Below are 26,837 nucleotides of genomic sequence, written 5' to 3' on the forward strand. Positions count from 1 at the left end.
TTCTAAGTGTGACCATCCTTTGCATTTTTGAGTATTTCATTAATACATTACTTAACCATTGTCTTAACTAATCCTTGCACTTCATTACAACATCATAACTCAACCTTTACCTTACGTGCTCTTGTTATAGCTTGTTGATGAAATCCTCTTCATGGATAAACTAAGTGATAGTACTTGGATATTATAAGAAAATATCATCACTACAAATAGTAGGTTTGACATCAATGATAAGACAATGATTGAAAAAATTATTTTACAACAATCTCCCTCTTTGATCCTCAACAACAATGGGCTTTTCAATTAGATTTCCAACAATCTACCTCTTTGGATTGATGGCAAACCAAACTGATCAACCATCAGACTAAACTATTCAACCACAAGCTTACTAGGTTAGAATAGTAAGACAAATGCCAAAAACATTACATCTCCTTCTACTATTTTGATTGCTTCATTAATTTACTTCTTCCTCTTTGTTGTTGTATCATTGTTCCTTGTTCTTTCCCCCTCTGTATTGCCCATCTTTTATTGTTCTGATCAACCTCAAACATCTTCTCCTTCATTTTGTTGATCAGTTTTCTACTTCTCCCTCTTTGACAATAATACCAAAGATATATCAGCATCTTAATATGCAGATGTAGCTCTTACAAGTTCATTTAATTTATCCCTCTATCATGTTTCTTGTGAATAATTTTGAATTTCAGTACTTCTACTACTTTAGGCATGAATCCCAAAGTAAACATCCTTTGCATCAATGTATAAAATTTTCACCATTCAACTTATTTGATGTAGGGCATACTTTCTTTTTTTTTCAAGTAGCCTTAGCTAGGGGTATTAGCCCTAAATTACCTCTAAGATACTCAAAAGCATCTTTAGGTAGTGCTTTTGTGAAGATATTAGCAATCTGTTCCTTTGAGCTAACATATTCCATCTTTACTTGTTTGTCTTCCACTAACTCTCTTACATAGTGATACTTGATTGCAATATGCTTAGTTTTAGCATGCATTATTGGATTCTTTGATATATTCATGTCACTTGTATTATCATAATAAAGTCTCACAGGCTCAATTACATCTTCCTTCATACCTTGCAGAAAATGTTTGATCCATATAATATTGGTGTAGCTTATAGTAGCTACCACATATTTAGCTTCAGCAATGGACTGTGAGGTGTAGCTTTGTTTTTTTCTTGTCCATGTAATCAACCTCTTTCCTAAGAAACATGCTCCTCCATTGGTGCTTTTTCTATCATCAATGTTGCCTCCCCAATCTACATTAGTGTAAGCCTTCAATTCAAACTTCTCATTTCTCTTGTAGTATAAACCAAAATCATCAAATCCTTTTACGTATCTCAATATTCACTTCACTACCATTAAGTGATTTTCTCTTGGAGTTAAAAAAAATCTTGCTACTATTCCAATAGCTAATGCAATGTCTAGTCTACTATGTACAACATATTGTAACTTTCCAATCATAGACCTATACAATGATTGATTTACTTTAGTAGACTCATCATTCTCGGATAGTTTATGGCCTATTACCATTGGTGTGTTGACTGGTTTTGAGTCTTCTAGCCCAAATTTTTTGAGTACTTCCTTGATGTATTTGGATTGAGTTACAAATATGCCATGCTTTAACTGATGTACTTGTAATCAAACAAAGAATTTGATTTCTCCAAACATTGATATCAGTAAAATCTTTCCATAAAACATCTTTTACTCCAAATATTATATCATCAACAAAGATTTTTGATATCAAAATATTTTTACCCTCCTTAGCTTTGATGTACAAGTTGTTATTGTCATCTATTCTTTCAAATACTATTTTTACAAGATATTTGTGCAACCTCTCTTACCATGCTCTAGGTGCTTGCTTCAATCCATAAAGTGCTTTGTGTAGCTCGCAGACCATATCCTTGTTTTTTTCATCAACAAATCCCTCTAGTTGTTCTATGTAGACTTCCTCTTCTAGTATACCATTCAGAAAAGTAGACTTCACATCCATCTGGTAGACTTTGAAACATTTATATGCAGCATATGCAAGTAATGTTCTTACTCCTTCCATTCTTGCAACACGAGCAAGTGTCTCTCCATAATCTAGTCCCTCTTCTTGTGCATACCCTTTGCAAACTAGTCTAGCTTTGTTTCTTGTTATCTCACCATTTTCATCAAGTTTATTTCTAAAGGCCCTTTTTGTACCAATCAAATTCTTATCACCTGATCTAGGAACTAGAGACCATTTTTTGTTCTTCTCAATTTGATCTATCTCTTCTTTCATGGCTTTATACCAGTCATCATCTTGTAGTGCATCTTTTACTATTTTGGGTTCAACCTTTCTTAGTAAACATGATTCATTCCTGAGCCTATTCCTTGTCATTTTTCTTGCATCCTCATTACTAATGATTTCATCTACAGGGTGATGTCTTCTTACATACTTGGCCAATCTGGGTTTAGTCCTTTCCATGTTTGGTCCTCCAACATTTGAGTTATTTTGTTCTTCTTCATCTAGCATTTCATCATTTCTTTATTGCATACTACTTTCAAAATTAGAATGTGTATTTTCTTCATTCTGTAGCTCAGCTTCTGAATGCAGTTTAGCATTCATAGGCTGAGACTTGATAGATAATATAGTTTGTCGGTGATTCCCAAGTTGATTTGCAGCATTATCTTCAACTATCATTCTTTCATAGAAGTTTACAAAGGATGTATAATCCTCTATTTTCTTTGACTCATCAACCTAAAATTTTACATGCTCAGAAAAATTTATATTTGCACTCTCCCCAACTTTGTTAGTGTTAGTATTCAAACACTTATATGTCTTACTTCTGGTGGAATACCCAAGGAATATGCCTTCATCACTTTTTGCATCAAACTTGCCATTTCTAGTATCTTTTAGAATATAGCATTTACAACCAAATACTTTGAAATTTTTAACACTAGGTGAATGACCATACCATAATTCAAAAGGTGTTGCATTTTTATCTTTCTTGACTTGGACTCTATTCAGTGTGTAGACTAGAGTACTTACATCTTCTCTCTAGTACTTTAGTGCAACATTTTATCTATCATCAAGGTTCTAGCATATTCAATCACTGACCTATTCCACCTTTCAGTAATACCATTTTTTGGTGGAGTTCTTGGTGCTAATGTTTTCCTTTTAATACCTTTGTCATTGCAGAATGTTTCAAACTCTCTTGATGTGAACTCACCTCCTGTATCTGACCTTAGGAATTTTAGGTTCTTTCCTATTTCCTTCTCAACTCTAGCCAAATACCACTTGAACATTTGAAATGCATCAGATTTTAGCTTTAAGAACATAGTAGTCATCATCCTAGAATAGTCATCTACAAATAGCATTATGTATCTATCTCCTAGGTAGCTTTGCACTTCTATTAGACCACATAAGTCTGTACGGACTAACTCTAGTACTTCATTTGAAGTCTATGTTTTTCTTTTGAAACTAGACTTAGTCATCTTTCCTAGTTGACATTGTTTACACATTGTGTTTTCAGTTCTCTTCAACTTGGGCAATCATCCGACCTTCTTTTTCTTGCTAATGCTAATCATATTATGAAGGTTAACATGACACAACCTTTTATGCCACAACCACGGATCATCAATTATAACAACAAGACATGTTCCATCTTCCATATCTAGGTAAAATTGGTTACTCCTAGTTTGTTCACCTTTTCCTATCAGATTTTCATCAATTTCATAGATCTTGGTAGTTTTGTTTCCAAGTTCAACTTTGCAACCAAGATTGCCTAATTGTGATACACTCAACAGGTTGTAGTTCAATCCTTCAATGTAGTATGCATTATTACATGAAATTTTCTTTGTAAGTCTGATAGAGCCTTTTCCTTTGATTTGACATGGGACATCATTACCAAATCTAACACTTTTTCCATCATATTGAGTAACGGTAATGAACTTACTTTTCTCTCCTATCATGTGATGTGAGCATCCCCTGTCTATGATCCACTTATAATTCCTGTTCACACAAGTAACCAATTATTTTGCTTCATCTTCATCTTTTTCTAATTCATCCTTCATGGCCACATAGACTACTTCATCATCATTCTTGTTAGAGTCTTTTTCAACAATGTAGCATCTTTTGCCTTTCTCTTTTCTATCATCTTGTCTTTTGTTCCTGAATTTGTTTCCTTCTTTCTAGTTCTTCTTCTATGGACATCTTGTAACTATATGACCTACTTCATTGCAATTGAAACATATGATAGGGAGCTTACCTTCAAATTTTCCTTTACCTCTATGGAATCTCTTGGCCAGTAGTGCTTCTAACTGTTCCACATCTTCCTCATCTATTCTACTATCACTCGATATATGTTTTCCTTTTCTTCTTTTCTTGCTTGATGTGTCCTATTTAGTATCTTTCATTTTTAGATTCAAGGTTCTTAAGTTTGTAGTTATCAAAATTAGATAGCTCAAATGTAGTAAGTCTTCCAACCATTCCTTCAAAAGTTAGTGTGTTCCCTTGTACACACCTCAAATCTTCGATGGCTGAAACTCTTATAGCATAGATAGGGAGTAGAGTTCTTAAGTATTTTCTAATAGTTTTTTATTCTTCCAATTGTCCACCTAGACTTCTTCTTGCACTCACCACTTCTTTCATTCTTGTACTGTACTGAGCAAAATTTTTACCTTCCTCCATCTTCATGTTATCAAACTTTCCTCTTAGGCTTTCTCTGTTTTCTCTCTAGACATTTTGATCCCCTCCATAGATTTCTAACAAGTTTATCCACATCTTGAATGTAGTGTCACAATCTTTGATGTCATCATATTCTACGTAGTTGAGTGCAGAGGAAATTTCCAACATTGCTTGGTTATGCTCCTTTTCGGTCAAATCATCTGCAGTAAGAGGTCTTGTTGGAGTTACATGTTCTATTCCAATTGAGGTTTGTGCATAGTCACCTATTGATCCAAGGTATAATTTTATCAGACTCTACCATGCAACAAAGTTGTCTTTGTTGAGCTTGGGAACTTCTCTCTTCGACATCTTGATCTTCCTACTTCTAGTACCTTGAAACTAAATCAGTAGACGGCTCTGATACCAATCGTTAGAGTTTCTTTAGAAAAACTAAGAGGGGGGAGGGGGGTGAATCAATTATTCAAGGTCCAGATGTCCTATTTAAACTTTTCACTAAGTGTAGTGAACCTATTCAACCATTCATTCATTAAAGCTTTAACTTATCTAGTCAGGAAGTTACTGTAAATCAACATGCAATTATAACACACAAGAGATCAACACATGACACAATGATTTATGTGGAAACCCAATTTGGTAAAAACTACCAGTAACATGCTACTCAATTTTTACCCTTTTGGAGTGATGCCCTTTGAAAGACATGCCCTATTAAAGGCTTACAACACACTATTAAATGTGACCTTGTTAGAGGATTTAACCACCCTATTAAAAGTGGGCCTAGTTAAAGGACACTAGAACATTCTCTTGGAATGCCACCCTATTAAAGGATTTTCAAATGGTTTTTAGGCCAACCTTAGTCCATAGGATTTTCAGATATAATACAATTGCAAGAGATTATTATAAAATCTTGACTTGACTACAACATTACACTTATCTTGCAGATCTCAGATCACTTTTTAGCTCATACCCTTGCCTAACTTTCAATCTCTGCAACTCTTGACAACTTGCCCTTCTTTCAAGATTTTTCACCTTGACTCTCCATGCTCAATGTACTAGTGCAATCATCTCTTCATGAGAACTTGTAGAAGTAGAGCCTCTATGCTATCCCTTCTTCTAGATGTCTCCTCCTTGACACTCTTCTAACCACTTTGTCGATTTCACTCTTCAACAGCGATAGTATCAAGAATTATTTGCTTCTTGGTCTATGACCTCTTAAATAGAAGTCTCAAAGTACCTTTTCCTACTTGATTCTTCCATTCTTCAATTTCCAATTCACATGGATTAGGTTGGATTCATTGCATCTAACCCATATTCTATTTTCTCTAGAAACTTCTTAAATAATCCTTTAGAATTTGCTCAAAAATGGTTTACATAGGATTCAGCACCAACAACTCATCATCCTTATCTTCCAACTCATTCACAAAATTAAATGTAACCACTATGTCAGCTTAGATTTGGTGAATCTTCATCTTTTGAAATAATGCAGAAGCTCAGCACATACTATGTTACTCGACATCAACTATGTTTTTCCTAATGCTCAGCACCTAAAGATCACTTGGCACTTGAAGATCACTTGGCACACACTAGAAATTTTTTTTACTCAGCTTCTACAAAGAATTTTCTCAGCTTCAACTAACTTGCTTGACACCCACTAAAGATCTTAGTTTAAGCTTTGTAATCAACCTTGTTACCACTTCTTCCTCCAATGTTTCAAAGTGTGACCATCCTCTATATTTTTTAGTATGTCATAAATAAATTACTTAACCATTGTCTTAATTGATCCTTGCACTTCATTATAGCATCATAACTCAACCTTTCCCTTAGGTGCTCTTGTTACATCTTTTTGATCAAATTGTCTTCATCAATCAACTAAGTAATAGTACTTGGATCTTATAAGCAAATATTGTCCCTACAAATAGTAGGTTTGACATCAATGACAAAATAATGATTGAAAAAATTCTTTTACAATAATCTCTATCTTTGATCTTCAACAACAATGGGCTTTTCAATCAAATTTCCAATAGGACTATCAAGTTCGTCTATGAAATTTTGTTAAAACATCTAACGAGGTGGATTCCTAGAAAAGTAGGATGAAATCTCTTAGCAAAGTACTCTTAATAGGCTAGAGATATAATTATAATTAGATTTGTCACTCCTGATAGGGTGAGTTTCTCAAAAGGAAACACAAATGTATGCCTAATCAACAAACCTATTTTATTGCAATGAAACAAATATGGTTTAAATCCCAACCATAATTTTTTCCTCTAACCAAGAGTCTTTTATGATACCAAATTGTTTGTGCTATATATGTGTTTTGGTTAATAGTTTCTTCCCTTGAGTTTGGTTTATACCTTGACTCTTAAAGTGCCCGATATATTGAAATACTAAGCTTAAACAACACAATAGGTCAATGTAGATGTTTTATCAAGGACCCCTAAATTGAAAGGTAAAACTCCCTTATGTGCCAATATTTGAAAAGAATAATAATTTTAGTAGATCAATGAGTTTAGGGGTATGCTCTTTACTAGAGAGAAGAAGAGGATATAACTAGATTTCCTAACACTTCAAAAAACCCAAGCAAATTTATGATTATAACTCACAACCTCCAAGACTATGAATGCATATGAGTCTTTAAAGCTCTTCTAATTTGATGATAACTCACAATCTCCATGGCTATGAATGTATATGAGTCCTTAAAGCTCTTGTAACTCCTAAAATATAATCTAATCTATCTATTAAATGTAGGATGCAACTATGGAAGCTTAACTATTGATGCACATTGCATATAAAGAGAAAGTATGATCAACTAAACAAGACACAAACTACCCAAGCTTAAGAAATTCCCCAACAATAGATTGCTTCCAACTCAATTTCTTACATTAACCATATCTCCAACCTCTCACACAACAATGAAAATGCACATGAAAACTAAATTTCATAGAACAAAGGAAATGAAATAATACTATGAATAATAGTAATACTTCATAAAACCACTATAAAAAAATAAATAACACAAATTTTATTCTCAATCCCATAGGTTTCATTAACAACATGATTCACTCCAAAGTACTACATAGGACTAAACTACACCAACGTGAACATCAAAATTAAAACGTAACTTCTTCACAAAGTCTCACATAATAATATTGGCTACAAGTGTTTGTCCACACTAAATTTTTCTGATCTTATTCACTTCTTCAAAAGTTACATTTATAGGTCCCTTGATTTTGGCCAATTAAATTCCATAATTACAACATAGAGAAACTTTGAATAGATACATCTAAAAATAGGATTGACTAGTTAGTCATATGTTAGAAAACTTATGCCTACAAGGAGAATGCCAAATTTGGCTACAAAATTTGAAAGAGAGAGAGAAAGGGGGTAGGGTGATACTTGTCACATCTTGTAGTAGCTTCATCATGGAAGGAATGTAACACCTTTGATAGAGTAGTAGTTCTTCTTTGGAATTACAACTTTAGCTCTGTGTGCCTTCATTGTATCAGTTACATTCTTTAGCTCCTTGTCATTTGGGATAAGGATTTTGTCAGCTCCGACAACCCAAAGTTCATGCATTTTTATCAATTCTTCAACTTTGAAGACCTTTTACTAGAGCTTCCCTACTGCATGCTTTAGAATGCAATGAACTATTGTGAGCTCTAGAATTCTCACGACTATGAACTTTGTTGCATTAGTAGTTTCTTGAATGAATGCCATAAACTTAGTCTTCATTTGTTCAATGTTTACCCGGTGGATATTATTAATGACATAAGATTCAATATGTAGAACCTTTAGATATTCAAATATTTTGTTCATTAATTTCTTTACTAAATCATAGACACATTTCAGCTCTTTCTTAGACTTCACTAATCTTTCAACTTTAAACTTTACAAATTCCTTCCATTGAAGAAATTATTCTTGGCCTAACTTAAGGATCCCATGAGTCATAGAAACATTAATCTTCATATAAATGACCTCTTATAATAGGGTTGATTTCTCTATTAAGCTTGTTGATTCCTTATTCATTGAGGTTTGCTAACTTAGCACTGCTTATATCAATTTATGTGTCTAAAAAATAGGTTTCCTAGGTTCACTATGAGAGGGGAACCTTGGGACTTCAATTCTTCAATCTAGGCACACCCAAGTTGATCAAATTGCCTCTTTTATTGCATCTTGATCAATAGATTCTTATTCTTCTCTATAGTTGTGTCAAAAGTACATGCATATATATCTGCAAGTGCTTCTCTAATGTAATCAATTAATTCTTTATTTGAGGCTTTCCATTGTCTTTCTATATCCTTAACTCTTTTAACTTGTCTTTAATATTTACATTTTTTGATTTTCAGATGTTGACCATAGAATCATGTACTACACTACCCATGTCAACAGCTCTAATTTTGAAATCATTTGGACGTAGGTCATGAAACATACCCTCCTTCTGAGGTTCTGCAATCACTACAAGCATGTGTCTAGTAGTTGCATTAGTTATCAATACTGCTAGGGTCTTCTTCTTCTTTTCCTTCTTCAACACTGGCTAGGGCTATGTTTATTGCACAATTAGATCTTTAGATGGAGCACTTTCCTCAAATCTCCTCTTCTTTCTATCAATATTCCCTTCCAACCAAAACTCAATTGAAAGGATGTTGAGTGCTGATTGTAGGGCTAATGGATCAAAGAGCTTCCTTACAACTAGGAGTGTCACCTTTCTCCTACTAGAAAATGGAAGGGCATTTGTCTTAGTAACATAGAAGGCTAGTGTTTTACCTTGCTCAAATTCTCCTTACTCTTGACCATCCCAAGGATTATTTTCTATTGACCTTATGGCCAGAGTAGTTGTCAATTAGTGTTAAAATACTTAGTCATTTGGTTGGTTACATTGTTCCTAAGCACCATAGTGTAGACCTTGTAGAAAATGTAAATGGAGGTAGTCATAAAATATAAACCAAGTAGAGCATAAATTAGTGTTGACCTAGCTACAATAGTAACTAAGTTGTTGCAGTATCAACCAAGCTCTTCATTCTAAACAATTCTTTCCAAGCCATCAGTGTTAACCAAGTTCCATGCCAACTCCTGTGTGATCAATGTGGACCAAGCACCAATGTTAGCGAATATGAAGATTGACTAAAGACTACATGAAGTATAAGAGGAAAAGAAGAGTCTCATCCATCACATTTAGGTGATCATTCTACATTAAAGGAATCTCATTTAGAAAATTAAGTTGCATAGAAGAGATCAGCTATTGGTTCATCCTAATAGGTGCATTAGTCAAATCCTCTAACAAGGTGGACTTAACAGTCTTATACAGAATCTCCTAACTAAGTACATGCTTCATTTTATTGTATAAATCCTTTCACAAAGTGGACCTAATAGTCCTTATTGATACTAATAGGGTAGATCACTACAAGTGATCAATTTTAATCCATAATAGGCCAACTTTATACTATATTACTAAAGCTTGTGCGTATCATTCCCACCCCAGTTTTACTTTCTATTTGGAAGGTTTCTAGGTTACAAAATATTGTGTCAAGTGTTATGAATATTTTATTTCTTTTTGTCCTTCATGCATGCAATTATATTATATTAGTTTATGAAGGATTAAATGGAAAATTTAATTTAAAATTTTATTGGTTCCTGATTCACCCCTTCCCTCCCCCTCAGTCACCTAGTCTACTCTACATTTCCAATAGTTTTCACCATCAAGATTCATGATTGGCATAAGGGAGGAAACCTTGACTATTGATTTCTCCTTCTCCTCTTTATCTCTCTCTACATCTTCATTTCCAACTTTTTTAAAATCTGGGAGAGATCTTCCTCTACAAATTGAAGGGACTTGAATGTTATTCTCAAGAGGGTTTTCTCCTCCTTCACCAATATTTTTTTTTGGACCAGTTGATATTGATGTTTCTACAGTAGTGGAAGTAGCTATTGATTAGGGTTGAGTTGTTCTAAATCCAACTCCACTAGTTGAACTCATGGATCTAGTTCCCATTCTCCTTTCTCTACTCCACTCCACACATTTTTATGTCCTCTTAATGATACCATCCATTAGTACTTCCATTATATCAATCATAGGACCATCAGGCAGAAATGACAATATGGGAGTGTCCTAGATCTTATCATAAGTGGTAGGCCTTATGTAGGAACCATCATCTATGATATCACTAACATCAACAATGTCATTATATAATTTAATCTCATCAATTGTCAATCTAGACCAATATCTCTCTCTAGTTTGGTATTCATTATGACATCTGACCCAAAGTCTTCAATATCTAGAGCATTTCTATAAGCATAATGAAGCTTAAGATGGTATTTGACAAAACTAACAAGATCATATTGGAGCCTTATAACTTCATAATCAATTAGTTTATTTATATTCTTAAAGGCCTTGACTAAATTATGGGCGTTAGACCTAGAGGCACAAGAATAAAGTCCTAGCACAATTGGAAAATAAATTTCAGCTATCTTCTTCACATTAGAGCATAAGATGTTAACCTCTAATATCTATCTAAATAATTCAACAAGAATGACCTTGTCTTCTGGGTACATGGGGAGTCTCTTTAGGAAACCATCAAATGTACTAATCTTAATGTAAGAGAAAGATGAGAACTAGATAAAACAACTTCTAAACTGTCTTACTATTGATATAGCTCTAGATGAAAACCTCCAATCAGGGAACCCTTATGATTATTGTCACAGCCTCATGATAAAGGAATAATTCACCTTCACATAATCTTCAAAGCTCTTCTCCAATTGAAAATGTGGATAGAATTCATACACCTTGGTATTCTCATTAAAAATTTCAATACAGGAAAACTAGACCATAGATAATGCATGACTAAGGCATATATTAGATAGGAAGACATAAAAAATGTTTCAACACCCTTGCCAAATTTAGCCATAAAGCAAGCTCATCAAAGATTATCTAATTCCAATTAATTTATAGTTCATCAGCACAAATGGCTTTAACCAAGTAGAATTGGTGCTCTATGAAATTTGGGACCTCCTCTTTTCCCTTCAATCTCAGTAATACAACCTAGATAACCACAATTTCCTTCTTCAGATTAGTTCCAACGAGAGTCCTCAACATTTTTCTCTTCTTACCTTGATGAGTATAGAACCATGTAATTTTTATATATCATCTCCTCTGAGTTTTCTTCTCATTAAATATTAATGAAGAGGATGAAAAATCAATATCATGATACACCTCCTTCACTCAAATCCCAAAGGTAGACTGCATTAATTCTCTATTCACTAAAAGCATAATCGATTGATATGGAAATGAAATATGCTTCAACTCTAGATTTTACCTCTTGATGCATTCCCCAACTAACTCTGGTGCTTGGATACCCATGGGAAATTTGATAGCTTCAACTAATCTTCTCCCTTTTAGCTTCTGTGTGATTAGATGATGGGTTGAGCATTTAATCTTGTTTGTAAATTACCAAGATCAAAGAGTCTGAAAGACATATAAGTGTAATTCTTAAGCTCACTCCTGAGTCCAATCAAATGATCATACCTAGATGTTATGACTATCATTTTCTTGTATTTCACATAGAAAGATCAAAGAATTAACAAATTTGCATAAAATATACATTACAAAATAAGGAAATTTATTGGGAAAAAATTCAAAAATATAGACTTAGGAATTTGAATGTTGGCATCACATGAACAAAATAACTCATATCTAATAACATAACACTTGGATCTGCATTTAATCAAGAAAATCAATGGCTCTAAAAGTGACATGAAGCGTACCCACATGAAAACTTACAAATACAAACATATAAACTCACTTTAACCTCGTAAAGTTGCATATTTCCTTTCTAAATCCATTTTATACTTAGTGTTTTTGAAAGATAATTCTTTTACTATAGAATTTGAAACATTTTAACATTCACTAAAAATCATTAAGAATTGGGAAGGATCTCTCTACAAGCCTATCTTTACTATGAATTTTCATCGACATGAGAATGCATCATGTGGACTTCTCCTTTAGTGCATGGGAGACTTCATTTGTTTCATTTTTAGTATAAGGATTTTCCCTCACTTTATCAAAATGACTTGGAGAAGTCATGGTACAACCTTTCTAATTTACATACTTGAGTAAAACATTTCCTTTGTTTTGGGCTCAAACCCGGCCAACTACTCCATCATTTAGCATCTTTGTAGAATATCCTAGCATTTGAGATCGCATAGCTTGAAAAATATTCATCTTTCATAATCTCTAGAAGAAAATCTTTGTGAAAAATCACTATGGGACCTTATACTTTTTGAAAGACTCAACACTTAGAAGCATTTCCATCACTTTAGTTACTTTTGTCTTTGATCTTTAAGGTGAATTTCTAATTGTAGATATAGCTCTTTCATAACATTAGATCGACTTTAAGTTCTTCTTTCTAATTCCTTTGAAAGATATTTGAAGGTTTTGGCTTCCATAGGGCAAGTAATTGAATATATGGAACTCTACCTCAATGCATAGAATAAATATTTTGAGTTCAAAACTTCACTCTAATTATTCCATAGCCTTAAATTCATGCTCTTTTTATCATTTCACCATGATCCAACTGAAAATATACATGTAGATGCCTTTATCACTCTATTCTTTGGCATTCATTTTGATGAAGCTCTCCAACAACCAAAGACAACAAAAAGGGCCAAAATATGGGAGGAACATTTTCTTGGAAATAGGAACTTTTTGTAGGACCAAATATGACATTCTTATCATTGGGAAGATGCTCAAATAGAAACCCACCCAAACCTAGATCACCTAAGACCAATGATGCACATGAATTGGAAGAATCTCGCATAGAGATGTAGGGAGGGTGCGAAGTAAAGAAATCTTGGAAATATGAAAAAGGGGAAACCCTTAGGATGTTTGATGAGAAGAGAGTAACCTAGGGGCTACCTCAATAAGGACTCAAGGATAAATTTAAGAAACCCCTCCAAAGAAAAATCTATAAAATGCTGGTGAAATCAACATTACATATGCAGGAAAAGTTTGTAATCAAGTGTGATTTTTTCATTTGAGACAAGGGAGAAAATTATTTTCTATTGGCAAAATTTTCCTTTCCATATCAAAAATTAATAATAACTGTGGCAAATTAATTTTTTTGTTTTTGGTATGCAAATAAATATAGGCAATTTTTTTTATTGGTTATAAACATTTTCATAATGTAAGAGGCAAATTAATTATTTTATATAACACAAAATATTAATATAGTTGGATATTATGACGATTTCCAAAGAGAGGTTATTTAATTTTTTGGTGAATTTATAGAGTCACAAGTGGTCCATGGCCCACATGCCAAGTGTACACTGTATAATGTACTTGTAGTATGCCAATCCATTAAGATTTAGTTAATAATGTACCCTTTTTTATTGCCAACTTGGTCATCATCACTTTTAATATTATAATTTTATGGTGAAAGGAATTAATTTGGACCATTGATTTAATATATGTCAATGGCTTCAGTTCTATTTTGGGCCTAATTTTAAACAACATACCATAAAATCTAAATCTTCCCAAAATTAGGACATATGTCCCAAAGACCAAAACATAAAATAGTTGGCTAAATGGGGATAATTAGAGACACACATCAGTAAAAAGGTAGGTGATGCTCAAACCTAGGAAAAATATTATTTTATTTTAAGGGCGAAATAACATTGTCCAATAAGAAAACATTAGGGACACACTGGCAAAATTTTTAAAATAATTGTGTCCTAAATGTAGATTACATTGGTGATTGGAATGAGATTTGGGACCAATTATATGTAAACTAATAAGTCATTAGCCTTGGATTTTGACCCAAATTATTTGATATCTCAGTGACATGGTTGACCCATATGTAGGTTTATTTGCCTAAAGAGCAATTTCCCAAAGATATAGAATAGCCAATTGGCAAAGATTCATAAAAAAATCACTGCAAGGACTCAAATAGATCTTTTATTGAACACTCACCAAGCTAGGGGCTCGAAAGATATAGAATGGAAGTCTAGTAAAAGCTGGCATTGATTGGGGACTTAGGCAAGCAAATGCTTAAGAACGGACCTAGTATCTCTGGTTTCACATAGCTAGAATGGAAAACTTTAGGGAAAAAACTAAACTAAACACACAATAGAAAATAAACTAAACTAAGAAATAAATAAAAACTAAAATAAGGAACATAGAAAAAAGGAAAGCCTACCTAGACTAATTACTAATTGTAGTGGTTAGCTTCTTTCAATTATAAAACTAATATAGCTTTAGGTCTTGGCCATTGTAGGAAAATGGAAGAACCTCACTTGTGGGGTAGGGAAATATAAATAAATTATTTTGATTAACTTGAACAATTTTGAAAGGGCCTTTCCAAAGAGAGTCAAACTTATGATGAATACATGAGATGAATACCTTTAGATTCATGTCGTTTATCCCATAGCAAGATCGAATCATCTTTCATGAACCTAATTGGCCTTTCTCTTTTATCAAATAATATTTTCACATGCTTATGATGATCTTACATGTGTTAAACTAACTTTTCACTCTCCTCATCGAGCTGGGTAAGTTATAAAATTCACTTTTCCAAACTATTTCAAAAAACTAGATCCTCTATTGTATGTTGCAATGTATAGACTGATAGTTCCAATGGAAGGGGGAGACTAGATTCAAGTCCATATACTAGCTCAGATGGGGAGATACCAATGGCCCTCTTAGGTATTACTATGTTTTCCCAAAGAGCTTCATATAGCTTCTTGTGCTAATTCTTTTGGTTGCTAGGGATAAGCTTCTTCATGATGTTCACTAGCTTTTTGTTGCTTGATTTTGCTTGACCATTTCCTTGAAGAAAATAGTTTAAAGAATGACATAAATGGATTGTGTTGTCATAGTAGAATTTAACCATCTCTACTAAAGAAAAATATGCAATGTTATCCATGTGTTGGAAATATAGAAGGAGTAACTAAGAGGGGGGTTGAATCAGTTACCACTAAAATAAATCCCAGATCCCTTCGATGTCAAATAAAATTGGTTGCTGCAATTATTTGGTAAACACATAGAAAATTTTGTAACTCAATAAATGTAGAGTGTGATTTACTTTAAACTAATCTTAAAACATAAACTGTGATTAATTTGCAAGCATAAGAGAAATAATATGAACACATGAAACACCATGATTTAACGTGGAAACCCAATATGGGAAAAACCACCAATGTAACTAGTTACTATTTTCACTCTTCTGAAGTGAGCCCTATTACAAGACAACTTAGTTAAAGTTTACAAAACACACTATTAGGTGTGACCTTTAGAGGATTTAATCACCCTATAAGGAGTGACCTTGCAAAAGTTCTTAAAACAATTCATTGAAACTATCACCTTGTTAGAGGATTTACAACTGGCTATTAAACCAACTCTGTTAAAAGATTTTAGATCACTACTACAATGGTTAGATAGTATCAACGAAATGATCTAATTGTGATGCAACTAAATTGCTAATTATAGATCTCTATTCTTCTTCATACTTGATCCTTCCTGATTGAATAAAGCTTTTCTTCTCCACAAGGATAGCTACTTATCCTTTAAGTTCACTCTCACTCATTCCTTCTTGGTTCAAATAATACACTTGCACAGACATAAAAATTTCAACTTGACCTTTTCATTTATACCATCCAAATTGTCAAGTCAACTTAGATTCAAATTTAAATAACCAATAATCATCACCGTAGTTAGTTATAAACAATACTTAAAATAATCAGGCTTCTTATGTCAAAACTAAAAAATTCCTTCATTGGTCGACCCTACTTGGTAGACACTAGTTTTCAGATGATTTCCTATGTTAACCAATAGAAGCTTGGTTAACACTACAAACTTGCAAAAATCCTTTGGCAACTGAGTGAACTCGGTGAACACTAACTCTGTCCAACTTTCTTTTGCTAACCATGAGAACACAATTAACACTATTTCCTACCTAAATTCTTTTGATGCTCGAGTGAGCTTGGTAGACACTATCTTTGTACACTAATCTTTAGGAATGCTCGATAGAAAAGGAAAACTGTCTTGCTGAATAAGTGAGCTCAGTAAACATTGATTGACAACTGATATGACATTTGCATAACATCAAAGAAAACACACAATTAGACAATTGTATCCAACAATCTCCTTGTTTGGCATTGATGGCAATGCAACATGTCATAGCACAATGAAATTTGAGAACAAGACTTTCTCTAATAGAAGGTTTCTCCCTCTTAGATTTTTACCAAAAACTTCTTTTATTTTTATGTAGTAATCTCCCTCTATGAAGGAATTACATATCTTCTTTGATACTATACTTCTCTCTCAAAACAAATTTTAGAAAGATATGATAGTGAACTTCTCCCTCTTTGACAACACATGCCAAAGATAACACATATCAAATTAGTATCAATGTACCTTGAGTACTAATTCATATGCAATTATTTCTTTGACTATGTTGCATCAACTAATTGATCCTCAACTTGGTCCCTGTTAATGCATCACTAAAACTTTATTTAGTGAGCTTCAGATAGGGGAATGGCCCCTACCTTACCTCTTAGATACATGAATGCATCCTTAGGTAATGGCTTGGTAAATATGTTTACAATCTATTCTTTTGTATGAACATATTCCAATTTGATTTCTTTATCCTGTACCAATTCTCTAAGAAAATGATATTTTATAGCAATGTGTTAGTTTTGAAATGCATCACTAGGTTCTTTAATATGCTAGTCATGCTAGTGTTATCACAATAGATGACAACTGGTTCTTTGATCTCAACTTTCATACCTTCCAACAACTATTTATACCAAACAATATTAGAACAAATCACTACTACTACAATATATTTTTCTTGTATTGTAGATTGGGATGTGTAGTTTTTCTTTTTGCTTGTCCAAGACACCAACCCTTAATCAAGAAAGAATGATCCACCACATGTAGTCTTTCTGTCATCAAGATTTCCTGCCCAATAACCATTAGTGAATACCTTTAGATCTAGGTTTCCTCCAAGTTTGTATTGTAATCCATATTCTTCAGTACCTTTACGATATCTCAAAATTCTTTTGATTTCCATCATATGATTTTCTCTGGGTTTAACTAAGAAACTTACCACTATCCCAACTGTGAAAACAATATCAAGCCTTGTATGGACTACATATTGTATTTTTTTGATCACCAAGATCTATATAAGGTCCGATATACCTCTTTTGAATCATCATCTTTGGTAAGCTTTAGTCAAATACAAATTGGGGTTCCAACTGATTTAGAATCTTCCATTCCAAATTTCTTGAGTGTCTCTTTGATATACTTAGATTGAGTAATGTAGATACCATTCTTACTTTGCTGTATATGTAGTCCAATAAAGAATTTTATCTCACCAAACATGGAAATTTCAAACTCTTTGTTCATTTGTTATAAAAATTCTTTGCATAGATCATCATTGCCTATAAATAGAGTTTCATCCATAAATATCTCTACTAATGCAATCTTGTTATCTGGTCCTTCTTTGACATACAAACTACTATAATCATTAGTTTTCTAAAAATCAATCTGTATAAGGTAGTTGTGCAACCTCTCATACCATGCTCTAGGAGATTTTTTTAGACCATATAATGCTTTGTGTAATTTACAGACCATGTCGCTTTTGTCAAGATGAAAAAAACCTTCTAGTTGCTCAATGTAGATTTCTTCATCAAGAATAACATTGAGAAATGCAAATTTAACATCCATCTGATATACTTTGAATCCTCTATGAGTAGCATATGCAAGTAGAGTCCTAAAACCTCCTAATCTTGCAATAGGAGCAATAGTCTCAACATAAACAATTCCTTCTTCTTGAGAGTAGCCTTTACACACCATTCTTTCTTTGTTTCTTGATACTTATCCATCTTCATTTAGCTTATTTCTAAATACCCAATTTGTTCCAATCACATTTTTATCTTTAGGCCTAGGAACAATGGTCCAAGTTTTGTTTTTCTCTATTTTCTCTATTTCCTCATTCATAGCCTCAATCCAACTTTCATTTTCCAATGCATTTTTAACATTTCTATGTTCAAAATCAGTAAGTAAACATGTACCTTTTAGCTTACTTCTTGTCATAGTACCTTCTAATTTATCTCCAATAATCTGATCAGGTGTATGATGCCTTCTAACATACTTGGCTAATACAAGTTCTTTTCATTTTGAATGAATTGTACTATATTTATTTTGAATTTCAACTTCTAGCTCTAGTTGCTCAGAACCGATAGGAATTGGCTAGGTAGCTTCAAAATGTGACTCGGGTCCTTGTGACTTAGTTTGAACTTCTTCCAACTCAGTAATTGAGGAAGACTCGAGAGTTGAAATCTCGTTATTGATACATATGTCTAGAAATGTATTAGGTTTGATGTAAACAAATCTCCTATAATAGTTTGGTTCCTTTTTGCTTTCTTCTTCAATCCTTTATGCAAACTCATCAATTCTCAAATGTACACTTTCTATCATTTTATGAGTAGACAAATTCAAACATCTATATGCCTTACTTTTGCAAGAATATCTAAAGAATATACCTTCATCACCTTTCACATTAAACTTGTCTTTTCTAGACTCTTTCAATATATAGCATTTTCTTCCAAATACTTTTAGGTAACTTACATTGGGTTTGTAGCCATACCATAATTCATAGGGAGTTTTATATGAGTCCTTCTTCAACTGTACATAGTTCAAGGTATGAACTATAGTGTTGATGGCTTCTTTCCAGTATTTGATAGCAACATTCTTTTCAATCATTAGAGTCCTTGCACAATCCATGATAGATCAATTTTTTCTTTCAGTTATTCCATTCTGCTCAGGAGTATTAGGGGCTGATACCTATCTTTTAATTCCCTTTTTAATGAAAAATTTATTGAATTCATTGGAGATAAATTCACCACCTCTGTCTGATCTTAATAATTTCAATCTTTTCCCTATTTCCTTCTGTATTCTTGCTAGATGCCATTTGAATTTCTCAAATGCTTCTAACTTTTCTCTAAGATACATAATAGTCATCATTCTTGAACAGTCATAAAAAAAAAAAAAAAAAAAATTTCTCCACTATAGCTTTCTATTCCAATGGGTCCACATAGGTTAGTATGCACAATTTCCAATACATCTTTAATCTGATAGTTTTTAATTTTAAAACTAGTCTTTCCTATTTTGCCAATCTAACAATTTTTCCATAAACCAACATCTGGTGTCTTCAAACTAGGAATACCTCTCAATTTTTTGAATTTTCTTATCTTGACCATATTATCAATGTTCACATGACATAATCTTTTGTTCCATAACCAACTTTCTTCCATTTGAGCAATAAAACATGAACAATCACCAAGATCAATATAAAATAGGTTACCTCTTATTTGTTTTCCTAATCCAATTAGATTGCCTTTTTCATCCAACAGTCCATCCTTGTGTTGCATGAATTCTACCTTGAATCCAATGTTGATTAGCTATGCCAAACTTAGCAAGTTATGTTTTAGTCCTTCAACCCAATAGGAATTGTCACATACAAGTTCTTTGGTTAATGAGATTTGGCCTTTCCCTTTTATGCAACAAGGTTCATTATTTCAAAACCTTACACTACCACCCTCATAGTCTTCAAAGTGTTCAAATTTTTTTTTTTCTCCAATCATATGATGTGAACATCCAATGTCTATGATCCATGTGTCATTCTTATTGATATGAGAGATAAGTGCCATCTTATATTTTTCTTCATCAGATTCATCTTTCACAGCAATGTATACTATTTCATCTTCACTATTATCAAAATCTTTAGCCATAAAAGTAGTCTTCTTACCTTTGTCCTTGAATGATTTCTGACTTTTGAAATCCTTCTTGCCATTGCACTTGCGACTTTTTTTTCTCATCCTTGCTTTCTTTATTTGGGCACCTAGCAGAAATATGACCAATTTCTTCACCTGAAAAGGAGATTAGGAGAACTTTACCTTTGTATTTTTCTCTATCTCTAGAGTATTTCCATGAAAGGAAAGCTTCAAACACTTCAAGATCACTATCAGAACTTTCTTCTAATTCTTCTTCTCTTTTTGATTGAGTGTCCTTTATTTTATTGTCTTTTTCCTTAAGTGAAAGTTTGGCCTAAAATGTAGATTCAATATTCTTGGAAGATAGAACATAATTTTCATAGTTGTCTATCTCAAAAGTTGTCAATCTTCCTACTAAGGTATCCGAAGTTATCTTTTGATTTGGCTCACACCTCTTTTCTTGAATAATAGATACTCTAATTACATAGGTAGGAAGAAATGTTCTAAGAACTTTACTTATAATAGGTTCTTCCTTGATTTCTCCTCCAGAAGCATTGATTGCACTGACACTAGCTTTCATTATTTCCACATATTTGGCAACATTTTCATCTTCTCTCATTCTCATTTGGTCAAAATATCCTCGAAGGCTTTCTACTTTGGCTCTCCTCACATTTTCATCACCACCATAGATGTCCTTTAGCTTGTTCCACATATCTAAAGAAGTTTTGCAGTCCTTGATCTCATCAAATTTATCATAGCTAAGAGCAGATGCAATATCAATCATTATGGTGTTATGGTTCCTTTTCTTAGCAATATCTCCAACAGATAATGTACCAGTAGGAGTTGTGTACTCTTCATCAAGGTATTTCAAGGCTAAGTCACTAATGGAAGCTAGATGAAGTCTCATGAGTCCCTACCATGCTAAGAAGTTGTCTCTGTTAAGCTTTGGAATGTCTCTCTTGTAAGATAGCCCAATCTTTAGCTTAGGTCCTTGAAACCTTTCTTGCAAGCCCCAAAAGATCTGACACCAATTTTTCTAAATATAGGAGGAGTAACTGAGAGGGGGGGGATGAATCATTTACCCCTAAAATAAATCCTAGGTCCCTTAGATCTTAAATAAAACTAATTGCTATTGTTATTTGGTAAACACATAGAAAGTTCTATAACTCGGTAAATTCAGAGTGTGATTTACTTTTAATTGATCTTAAAAAATTAACCATGATTAATTTGCAAGCATAAGAGAAATAACATGAACACATGAAACAAAAAGATTTAATGTGGAAACCCAATATGGGAAAAACCACCAATGTAACTAGTTATTGTTATCACTCTTTTGAAGTGAGCCTTGTTAGGAACCAACCCGGTTAAAGGTTACAAAACACACTATTAGGTGTGACCTTGTTACAGGATTTAATCACCCTATAAGGAGTGGCCATGCAAAAGGTCTTAAAATAATTCAATGAAACTGTCACCTTGTGAGAGGATTTACAACTAGCTACTAAACCAACTCTGTTAAGAGATTTTAGATCATTGCTACAATGGTTAGAGAGTAAAAATGAAATGACTTGATTGTGACGCAACTGAATTTTTGATTATAGATCTCTATTCTACTTCATACTTGATCCTTCCTGATCGAATAAAGCTTTTCTTCTCCACAAGGATACCTTCTTATCCTTTAAGTTTTCTCTCACTCATTCCTTTTTTATTCAAACAATACACTTGCACACACATAAAAATCTCAACTTGGCCTTTCATTTATACCATCCAGATTGTCAAGTCAACTCAGATTCAAATTAAAATAACCAATAATCATCACCATACTTGTCTAGAAATAATACTTATAATAATTAAGCTTCTTATGTCAAAACAAAAAAATCCTTCATTGGCCAACCCTACTCGGTAAACCCTGGTTCTGAGACGATTTCCTATGTTAACCAATAGAAGCTTGGTTAACACTATGAACTTGCAAAAATCCTTTGGCAACCAAGTGAACTTGGTGAACACTAACTCTATCCAATTTTCTTTTGCTAACCATGAGAACTTAGTTAACACTATTTCCTACCTAAATTCTTTCGATGCCCAAGTGAGCTCGGTAGACACTATCTTCATAGACTAATCTTCAAGAATGCTCAGTAGATAGGGAAAAAGTGAGCTTGGTAAGTATTGACAGACAACTAATATGACATTTGTGTAACACCAAAGAAAACAAACAGGTAGACCATCTTTAGTGGGACACCAAATCTAACCATAATGTGTTTTATTATAAACTCACAAACACCTTTAGAAGTGGTTTTTTTTTAGTCTTTGCTCGCACCCACATTGTAAAATAATCTAGAGCTATGATAATGTATGAATGTCCAGAAGTTGAGGAAGGATTAATTGGACCAATGAAGTCTATTCCCCACTTCTAAAAAGGGGCCTTCAATTACTATCAGTCTTAATGGAAAGGAAGCCAATTGAGACTTACTAGTAAACATTTTGTATTTCTCACATTGGGTTACCCATTTATAAGCATCTTTAAACATCCCTGGCTAGTAATAACACTACCTCAAAATTTTATATGTTGTAACTATAGAAGAACTTATTTCACTCTACAAGCTTCACCATGAAATGGTCTAAGTAATCTATCCTATTGAGGCTTATCTACACATATTAGAAATGTGTAATCAATTTCCCTTTTGTACAATTGGTCATCCCAAATAACATACTTGGTTGACTTGGTCCTAAGATCTCTTCCCTACTCATAGGTTAATCCTTTGGGACAATCTCCATAAGTAAGGAAATAAGAAATATTTGAGAACCAAGGATCTTGGAGGCTTACCATTAATGCTCTCACAATTTCTTCTTCTTCACTTGCTTCTTGGTTTTCCACAATTTCTCTACACAAACCATTGCCATGGACCATACTAGTAGGTTTGAGCTCAATATTGTACTCTTGTAATTTGGTTATCAAGCCTCCTCTTGTGTTACATTCAATTTCTTGTTGAGTCAAGATTATCTTAACTACTAAATCAGGAATATAAACAACAAGAATGTAATTATAGAGCATAAAATCTCAAGTTCTTTAGGGATCTTAACATAGCATAAACATGTTTTTCCATCTAAGAGTGCTTCATTTCATGTTCTTTAAGAGGGTTTCTCATGAATGGAAAGGGTTTTTGGACACTTTCCTTATTTTTTTGCATGAGTATGGCAGACAATGTATGGGTTGATGCATAGCAATATAACATAAACTCTTCAATATAATCTAGATGAACGAGAATGGGAGTGATTGTTGGAATCACCGTTTCCATGACACCAAAAGCTTGAGCTATCAATGAATGTCATAATATTGAGATACAAGGATCCGTGTTAGGGAGTTATGAACATGTTACAAATCTATCAGTATATATTGAATGGTATATTTACCTAAAGGGGATGTAGGCACTGACCTCCCAACAATCCCCCTTCAGCATGACCTGAGAGATTTTCTCTCATAACCCAACACTTTGATACCTCTTGTTGGAATGACCATTTCCATTACGCAAAAATATGGAGCTATCAACGAATTTTACAACAACTAGAGACAAGGATACACAAGAGGTGGTTAAGCACATGTCACAAATCCATCAGTCTATGTTGAATGGTACCTTCACCTAGAGAGGATGGAGGCACTGACCTCCCAATAACATTAGCTATGACAAAATTAATTTCTCCAAAGGCCTCCTTCCTAGAGTCACTCCAATTAAAGTGTTGATTGCATCATATCAATTATAAACTTTTTTATTTTAGAGAAATCATGAACAAAATGCCTCAAGAAGTTTACCTGATTGAACATGATTTAACTGCAATTTTTCTTTCTGGAAGGTTTATTTTATGTATAGCTTTGACATGTTCAAGATCAATCTTAATGCCTTCTTGAGACACTATGTGACCCAATAACTTTCCTTCTATTATGTAGAACATAGACTTCTTGGGGTCAAGGGAAATCCCATGTTCTCTACACCTTTTCAACACTTTCTCCAAATACTTAAAATGGTCTTCTCATCTCTTTGGGAATAGTGTCAAATCATCCAAGTAGACGAGAATTATTTTATCCTTCAAATTATAAAAGTACATATTCATGGTTTTTTGAAATGTAGCTCCAACATTAATTAGTCCAAAGACCAATCTGTCATAAGAAAATGTTCCCCAAGGAGTGGTGAATGTTGTCTTATATTGATCATTTGATTCTACTTCAATTTGATTGAAGCCTAAGAATCCATCCAACATGGACGTGATTTTAGATCCTCCTAGTGTCTACAATAAGTAATCCATGTTAGGGAGAGCATATTTATCCTTGAGAGATGCTTGATTAAATTTTCTAAAATTAACACAAATTCTAATCTCCTTAATCTTCTTTATGATAGGGACAACATTGGCTATCCACATTGAATGATGTATAGCATATATTTTTTAGAAATATAAGATGAGTAAATAAGAGGGGAGGGGTGAATCAGTTACCACTAAAAAACATCCAAGATCCCTTAAGATGTCTACAATATAAAACCAAAATCTTGTTGAATCTTGGTTAACATAATATCCTATTGTAGCTCAGTTAACACTAAGAATTATTGTTACATGAAAAACACTTAGTTAAAACTAAAATAATTACTTCTCAAGATGTTTAATCTGATTAAACTTAATTAACTTAGTTGCAAAAGCATAAATAAAATAACATGAACATAAGAGACAACAAGATTTAATGTGGAAACCCAATTTGGGAAAACCACCAATTGCAACTAGTTACTATTTTTCACTCTTCTAAAGTGAGCTCTATTAGGATCCAACCATGTTAAAGATTAAAAAATTAATTGTTAGGTGTGACCCTATTAGAGGATTGAATTCACCCTATTAGGAGTGGCCTTATTAGAAGTCTTCAAAAACTTCAATCTAGAAATAGTACCTTATTAAAGGATTTACACAATAGCTTTTAGGCTAACTCTATTAGTAGATTTGATTCACCACTACAATTATTAGAAAGTAACAATGACTTGACCTAATTACTAATGCAACTAAATTTTCTTATTTAGATCTTAGTTCTGGCTTGATTACTTGATACTCTTTGATTAGATTGTTCTTTACAGCTTAGTTAACTTGGACACTCTACTATCCTTCTAATTGGCTTCCTTTATTCATCTTATTTTCTTCCACATTTTTCTCACCTTCAATCCTTAACTTGACCTTATATTTATATGATTTTCTTTTTCAAATTGGCTTGAATATACTTTTAAAAAACAATTTTCATCCTTCAAGTCAGCTAGAACTAATAGATAAAACTATCAGAATCAATACGTTGTCATGAAAAAATCCTTTATTAACCAACCCAACTCAATCATCACTAACATAGAGATGACTTTCCTTTGGTAATTGAGTGAACTCAATTAACTCTAGTTTCATTCTAACTTTCTTTTGGTAACTCAATGAACTCATTTAACATTGGTTATTTGTTGACTTTCTGTTGATAACCGAGTGAACTTGGTCAACACTTGGTCTACCTTGGATGCCAGAGTGAGCTTAGTAGATACTAACTCTAAACTTGGTTATATAACTAGAATTTTTAGCATACATATGAGATTTCGTTCAACACCCGGGTGAGGTTGACTAACACTGACTTCTTCATAAAGGCTTAAAATTTTGTGTAACATTAAAGACATTATACAATTGAATAATTATTTTCAATAATCTCCTTCTTTGGCATTGATGGTAACACAACATGTCATAATTCAATGAAAATTTAGGGTAAAATAGAAGTAAGGATAATATGCTTAGTTTCATTCTAATTCTCATCCATGTGAATTCCCTTTATCAAATGTGTGAACTCCCACTAACATCAATCTCTCCCTCTAAAATAATTCTCTAGTTTATCTAAATGTAATTTCTTTGATATGATAGCATAAACTCTCCTTCTTTCACATCTCAATTATTCATAAAATTGCTCTATTATGATAACATAAACTCTCCCTATTTGACATCTCATGCCAAAGATTGTAGTTAGTGAAATTCCATGTGCCTAATGTATTGATTCATATGAAATTTATTTCAATAATACTACATCAACTTGATTGATCTTCAGTAATTGGTTGATGCATCATTAATCTTTTTTTAGTGAGCTTCAGATAGGGGAATGATCCCTATCTTACCTCTTAGATACAAAAATACATCATTAGGTAACAACTTAGTGAATATGTCTACAATTTGTTCTTTTGTGTTCACATATTCCAACCTCACCTTTTTGTCTTGCACTAATTCTCTCATAAATGATATTTTATTTCAATGTGCTTAGCCTTCACATGTGTCACTGGATTCATTGATATGTTTTTGAATTAAAAGCGGCCAAAAATAGGGGGTTGTCCCTTTGCAAACAAACTAGTCACTGGATTCTTTGATATGTTAATT

The sequence above is a fragment of the Cupressus sempervirens genome, chromosome 4 (genome assembly GCF_028749045.1).
Source record: "Cupressus sempervirens isolate cs-2001-9-10 chromosome 4, ASM2874904v1, whole genome shotgun sequence".
Taxonomy (NCBI): Eukaryota; Viridiplantae; Streptophyta; class Pinopsida; order Cupressales; family Cupressaceae; genus Cupressus; species Cupressus sempervirens.